Source organism: Zootoca vivipara, chromosome 5 (genome assembly GCF_963506605.1).
Source record: "Zootoca vivipara chromosome 5, rZooViv1.1, whole genome shotgun sequence".
NCBI lineage: Eukaryota > Metazoa > Chordata > Lepidosauria > Squamata > Lacertidae > Zootoca > Zootoca vivipara.
The window spans coordinates 5994829-6002201 of record NC_083280.1 but is presented as its reverse complement, the minus strand read 5'-3'; positions in this window follow the sequence as shown (position 1 = coordinate 6002201).

The window sequence follows — 7373 nt, the reverse complement described above, 5'->3', positions numbered from 1 at the left end:
CAAAATAAGCTATTTAGAATATATCAAAACGTAAGTAAAATCAGCCGTAATTAGAAATATATATATGCATAATCAAATGAAATTATGTGTCTGGGTAGGCTTCCCTAAACACCAAAAGTCTTTAGCAGGCACTAAAAACACTACAGTGAAGGTGCCTGCCTAATATCAAAGGGCAGGGAGTTCCACTGTGAAGGACCGATTCCTTGCAAGTGCAAAACAAACATCTATGTGGCACTGGCAAAAGTATATATTGATGTTGCATATGAGTAAGAATTGTCAACAGTTTTTTTTAAAAAAACAACAACAACAGAGCAAACTGGCCCTGGCAATATCTTGGAGTGAAAACGACAGGCGTTGGGAAAGTGGCAGTTAGGGCAGTCAATTGTTGGATGGGCACGCCAATGGCTCCAGCCCACTTCCCCGTTTGGCCTGGCTGCATTCAATTTTTCTAATCCCCCGCCCCCAAGTTGGCTTGATCTCTGTTACAAAGACGAAGGATTTCCCAGAAGTGTTTGGCTGAGGGCATCTGGTATCAAATAATCCCAGCGCCCTCTGCCAGATTGTGTCTGCATTCACTTTGCAGTGATGATTGCAGAACCGAGAGCGGAGTGCATGCCTGCATACATACATGGAACAGGTGAAGATGGAGAAAGTCAACCTAGAACTAAAGGCACCAGGTGGCTGCGCCATGGTTCATTGGGGGGAGGGGGCGCTGAGCACCTGATCTCCATGCAGAAGGTCCCAGGTACAATCCCTAGCAGCTGGGGGGAAACGTCCTGTATGAAACCTATGAAATACGGCCACAGCTCAGTGGTAGATCCACCTGTTTAGCATGCAGAAGGTCCCAGCTTAAAAGAACCTGGAAGAGGAAGTTACCGGCCTTATTGCATCTCTTTATCGAGAATGAACATCACCTGTTGATTTTTTTTCACCTGCGCCGCTACCTGTTAAAAAAACCCCCAGAGAAGTCATAGGGGATGTGGGGTAACAAATCTCTGAAACAACCAGTTAAAAGAGCCTGGAGTTGGAAAACGGGCTCTGCCTGAGCCCTATGGTATATACAGGAACAAGGGAAACAAACTGCCCTGCACTGAATCACACCACTGGCCCACATGGCTCAGTGTTGCTTCCACTGACCGGCAGCAGCTCTCCAGGGTTTTTAGATGGGGGCGAGGACACCCCCAAACCTATTTGGGGACTACGGCGTCCAAAGCTGCTACCCTTGGGCTGCAGCCCTTCCCTTCAGTAAACCTGCTCCTGAAACCTCTGCTGAGCTAACCACTGCGCGGCACTGCCTCCCCAAGCAGGGCGTGTAATAAAAACCGGCTCACTGAGCCTTTAAAATAAAGATACATATTGACATGGAAAAATGGGGCTGTATCAATATCTAGAAGTAAAAAATAATGACTAAATCCAGGTCGTCCTACTCCCAGACGGACGCTGCTCTTACCTCGCAAGGCGCCGGGGGGCATCGGGCAGAGCTCCTTGCCCAGGGGGGCGGCCAGGGCCCGATCCACCACGAGCAGCAGCACCACCACCAGGGGACCCATCGCCTCCGGGGTGGCGTGGGGTGCGAGGGCCGAAGGAGGGAAGAGGAAAAGGAGAGAGAGAAGGAGCCTCCCTTTCCCCTCGGGGCGAGTGGAGCGGCTGCCGCCGAGGCCGCCCTTGCGCTCCTATATGCGGTGCCCTCGGGGGTGGGGGGACCCGCACAGACCACGCTCATGTTTTTTTTTCGGGGGGGGGAGCACACCGAGAGAATAAATGATAATAAATAAATAAACGAGAGAGAATTCATTCATTAGGGCCGGCAGCGGTGCCAGGCGAGGGTCCTGCCATTGGGGCGGTGAGAAGGGGAGGCGCACGAGGGCCAGCGCGGCGGCTTCATTAGGGGAGCCCGGCCGGGCCCTGGTTCAGCCCCGCTGCGCGCCGCCGAGGAGGAGGAGGAGGAGGCCGCGCTGAATAGGCCCTTTGTGAGCCCGGGCGGGGGCCGGCGGCCATCAAAAGGCTCCCCGCTTAATGATCAGAGGCGGCCCGCCTCGCTTGATCATGCTCGCGCTTTTGTCCTCGGCCGCCGAGTGCCGTGGCCTCGGCTGAGGGGAGAGGAGAGGCCGGGCCTCCCCTCGCTCGCTCCCCTCAGCAAAGGCGAGGCCTAGGAGGGGAGAAGGCCTTGTTCCCTCACATGAACACACACACACACACGTGTCAAATGCCTAGCGTGAATCTGCACACAGATACACGCGCAGGCCTCCCTAAGCACTTTCCGCGCGCTTTCGCCGCCGCCATTACGCGACGACGGGCGGCTGCCTCAAAGGCAAGGCCCGGGGCTGAGGGCGGCGCCAAGGCCGCTTGTGTGGTTCTGTGCTAGGGCACGTACCTCTATCTATTGCGCTTATGTGCCGCCTTTAGTTTCAAAGGAGCTCCAGGAGAATCTTTTCACCCGTTTCACCCTCCTCACACGACAACCCTGTGAGGTCGGTTCGGCTAAGAGACCTTTACACCTTGACTGGACCAAAGGCAGGACTTGGGTCCTCTTGCTCGACATGGCGCCCTGAGGGGAGGGGGATAACCTTGGGCAACCCTGAATGGATATCATAGATCTTCTCCAAAAAAGAAGAAGAATTCGGGAACTGTAGTTCTCCCCCCTCACAGGGTTATCGTTTATACAACCCTCAACAAACTACGGTTTACCGGGATGCTTCGAGAGAAGCCATGCGCTTCAAATGCACATTGGGTATTCTCTAAGTTTGTAGTGTGGATCTGCTCTCGGAATAAAGCAACATGGCTTGATCTGGAGGGTACGCGCATGCAGGGCTCAGAATGAGGCAATGAGTCCCACTTTTCATGGGGTTGCTGCTGCCATTATGTGCCTAGGCAGCGAGCTCAGAGTCAGGCCCACGTTGAGGTGAGAGGGAGTGTGAACGGTGCTTGAACTTGTTTGTGGCTTTGTATCTTGGTGTATCGGTCAGATCCATACTATGCATTCAAAGCATATTCAATGGGCACTTGAAGCACAGCTTTCAACCCCCCCCCCCAAAAAAAGAATCCTGGGAATTGTAGTTTTCCCCTCACAGGGGAACATCAACTACAGTTCCCCAGAGTCTCTGGGAGAAGTTATGCGCTTTGAACGCACATTGAATATGCTTTTAAGTGTACAGTGTGGATCTTCTCGTAGAATAAAGCCACATAGTTTGACCTGGAGTGCCGTTTCATATACAGTATTTATATACCTGCACATGGTGCTCAGAATGAAGCAATATGTTCCCCATTCCCATTTCTTTTCAGGATCTAAAATCAACCTGCTTGCCCTCCAGGTGTTTTGGACCACAACTCCCATCATTTCTGTCTGGGGCAGATGGGAATTGCAGTCAAAAACATCTGGAGGGTACCAGGTTGGCAAAGGTTGAGCTAAAGCAAGCACTTCTTTTGGTTTGAGGGTCCTGGTCTAATTTGAAGTGAAATCACCCTGCTTTTGAATCCTCCTTGTAAGTGCATCTTTCAGAGTTTTTTGTTGCTTTGAAGTGTGCAGTTGGACACAAAATGTGCATTGGAAAACAATTTTGTTCTGTTGGAAAGCTGATAATGCACAGTTGGAAGAATGGGAGGCAGGGAGAAACTAGACACGTTAGGCTTTTGTGTTTATTAAGCGCTTAAATGTCAGGCAGTGTCAGGGACCTTATACACAGAAATTTTATTAAGATAGAATGTGCTCTGTTTCCATATGTAAACTGCCAAAACCATTTTAAAGCACCTTCTTTTGGGTCAGAACCTCCTCTACTTCCCCTTCCCCTTTGGGCAGGTAACGGTGCATCCTTGGTCCAGGATCGATCCCCAGTGGCAACACTCCAGGTCGGTTTGGGAGAGACCCCTGCCTGAAATCCTGGAGACCCTCAGCCAGTCAGTGTAGACATCCTGAGCTAAAGGTCTGCCTCCATATTCTGTATTCTGTAATAGATAAGAGCTGCTCACTTGAAACCACTGCTGATACAGGGTGTGACCAAAGAGCAAAGCACATCTTGTGTCCCTTTGACCTACGCAATTTGTGCAGCTGAAAGGCTAAGTGAACATTATGGACGGGTATGTGTGTTGCACAACTGTTGCTAACAATCCACATTTTCCCCACCTTTCTCTTGCGGCATCTAGGAAAAGAAACGAGCATTGGGATGCCATAGGCTTCAGCATTTCCTTATCCTTCCTCTGCTGTATTGAATCATAGAATCATAGACTTCTAAAGTTGGAAGGGACCCCGAGGATCATCTAGTCCAACCCCCTGCAATGCAGGAATATTTTGCCCAACATGGAACTCAAACTCACAATCCTGAGATTAAGCATCATAGAATTGTAGAGTTGTAAGGGACGCAAGGGCCATCTAGTCCAACCCCCCTGCAATGCAGGAATCTTTTGCCCAACGTGGGGCTCAAACCAATGACCCTGACTCCCGACTGACCTATCATGAAACCCACAGAGGAAAAATATGGGATATATTTGTACCGGCGGATCTTAATCTGTGGTGCATAGAACAGGTGGAGCCAAATCCAGAATAGCCACCAACGCATGGAACGAAGACCTGGGTTCGAGTCCCGTGCCCCCACTCAGCCATGAAGCTCAGTGAGTGTGATGGGGGGGGCAGGGGCAGCCACTGCCTCTCTCAGCCTATGCCACTTCACAGGGGTGTTGTGGAGATGGAGGGAGGATGGTGGGGAGAGGAAACCATGTATACCTACCGTCGGATTAAAAGGCAGGCTATGAATTGACCAGTGTATGCAGGACAAGGGGAAATACCAGTTGTGGTGAGGTCACAAGATTGCTCATTTCTTTTATTAGGCATTAGCAAAATGACATGTGAGGCCAAGACGTCAAAAAGCAACGGTCACGAGTTCTGGGTAAGTTTTGTATCTCCGCTGAACTCAGTGAGATTAACAGGTTGGTTAACAGGTTGGTTCTAAGAGACGCCATCATCTCCAGTAATTCCAGCTAAGGTTCCAGCACAAAGCAAAGTAGCTGCTGCATTGTGGGATATCTTCAGGAGAAGAAAAGGCTGAGGAGCAAACCCTATACAAATCCGGAGTGGAGTCCCTAAGACAGTGAGATGGCGCCTTCAGGCAACTACTGCAGCCAAGTTAGTGCCAAATGTCTTGCTCTGCTTTCCTTTGGACCACATCAGCGAAGCCAATAGGGTTGTTTTTATATATATATATATGGGCAGCCCAGGACAATCATACACACTACCCAGGGTTGTGCCCTGGAGAGGTCACTTTAGCACTACGAACAAAAACAACATGGGGAGGCAGCAGTTATGAGTTACTGGTAACTGCAGCCACAGCAGGTGTTGTGATTCCCCAGAAGTTTGATTTTACCCCTGGAGGCATACTCCATTGTCTCTCGAGACAGACAGATGCTAACAAGATATCAGAAAAAAATAACACAGTAGCTCTAGGTTAGTGCAGCTACTTTGCCCACATAAACTCTTCAGCATCCCCTGGAGAAGTGTGCATGCACATGAAAGCTCATACCAATGACAAGCCTAGGGCTTGCCGATCAGAAGGTCGGCGGTTTGAATCCCCGTGACAGGGTGAGCTCCTGTTGCTCGGTCCCTGCTCCTGCCAACCTAGCAGTTCGAAAGCATGTCAAAGTGCAAGTAGATAAATAGGTACCGCTACAGCGGGAAGGTAAACGGCGTTTCCGTGCACTGCTCTAGTTTGCCAGAAGCGGCTTTGTCATGCTGGCCACATGACCCGGAAGCTGTACACTGGCTCCCTTGGCCAATAACGCGAGATGAGCGCCGCAACCCCAGAGTCAGCCACGACTGGACCTAATGGTCAGGGGTCCCTTTACCTTTACCTTTAAGGTGCTACTGGAAGGAATTTATTTATCTTGTTTTGACTACAGCAGACCAACACAGCTACCTACCTGTAACTAATAATAATAATAATAATAATAATAATAATAATAATAATAATATCAACTACTACTACTACATCACAGATTTGATTAAAATTGCTGTACTGTATTACCTCACATGTCAAAGTCACTGGTGTGAATGAAAATTTCCTGGGTCTTGTAGTTTTTGAGTTATTCTGGGGGGATGAAAATTAGGAATCATAGAATCATAGAGTTGGAAGAGACCACAAGGGCCATCCAGTCAAACCCCCTGCCAAGCAGGAAACACCACCAAAGCATTCTTGACATATGGCTGTCAAGCCTCTGCTTAAAGACCTCCAAAGAAGGAGACTCCACCACACTCCTTGCTAGCAAATTCCACTGCCGAACAGCTCTTACTGTCAGGAAGTTCTTCCTAATGTTTAGGTGGAATCTTCTTTCTTGAAGTTTGAATCCATTGCTCCGTGTCCGCTTCTCTGGAGCAGCAGAAATCAATCTTTCTCCCTCCTCCATATGACATCCTTTCATATATTTGAACATGGCTATCATATCACCCCTTAACCTTCTCTTCTCCAGGCTAAACATACCCAGCTCCCTAAGCCATTCCTCATAAGGCATCGTTTCCAGGCCTTTGACCATTTTGGTTGTATATTATATACATGCATGATGCATCGTAGAATGAGGAAATTGGGTCCGCTAGACCCAAAATCGTTAAGCAATGTGGACTAAAGTTGCTTCTGGGGCCCTCTGGAATTAGGGACCCTGTTTCATAGTAGATCCACCTCTGGCCAAGGGGGACCAGTCCCCAGTTGTTGCCCAGAGGCAGGAAGAAGAGTGTGTGTGAATGGCCAGCTCCAGAGAATGGCAAGGTTGGCTGTTTCCCAGGGCCTACCACCCAAACGGTGCTACCATCTCCTACTTGGCACAGAGTATTGAGGATCAGATGCAACCAAAGAGAATTCTTCACTTGCATATCCTGCCTCTGTCAGGTTGGGTGGGTGGGGGAGAGAAGTACTGTCGGCCCTGGAGGGAGGCCCCAAATCCCACAGCTAGCCTTGTGTGTATGTGATTTGGGGGACACACAATGGCCAAGCGGCCTCAGCCTGCCGGTCCTTTCATCTTCCCCTTTGCCCCCACGCTAGTGCCAGCCATTTTGGCCCCCTTGCCCACTGCAATTACGTTCCTTTGATCTGCCAGAGAAGTGGCTATTGTCAAGAACACTCCGTGCGACAATTAAGGACTCTGCGATACAATGGCATTGTCTGCAGCGGGTGGAGAGTGCGTGCGGAAAAGGGACCGCGGTCCACAGCAACACCCCTTTTTCTGCCCCCCCCCCGCCACATCCCTCCCCACTTCATGAAAGGAGGAGCAAGGCAAGCCATTTTTATTTTTAAAGTACACAGAGCGGTCTTTGATGAGTGCACTGTATTAATGCCCTAAATTTTGAAGGAAACTAAATATGTGTATATTTATATGTGAGATATTTAACGGTATGT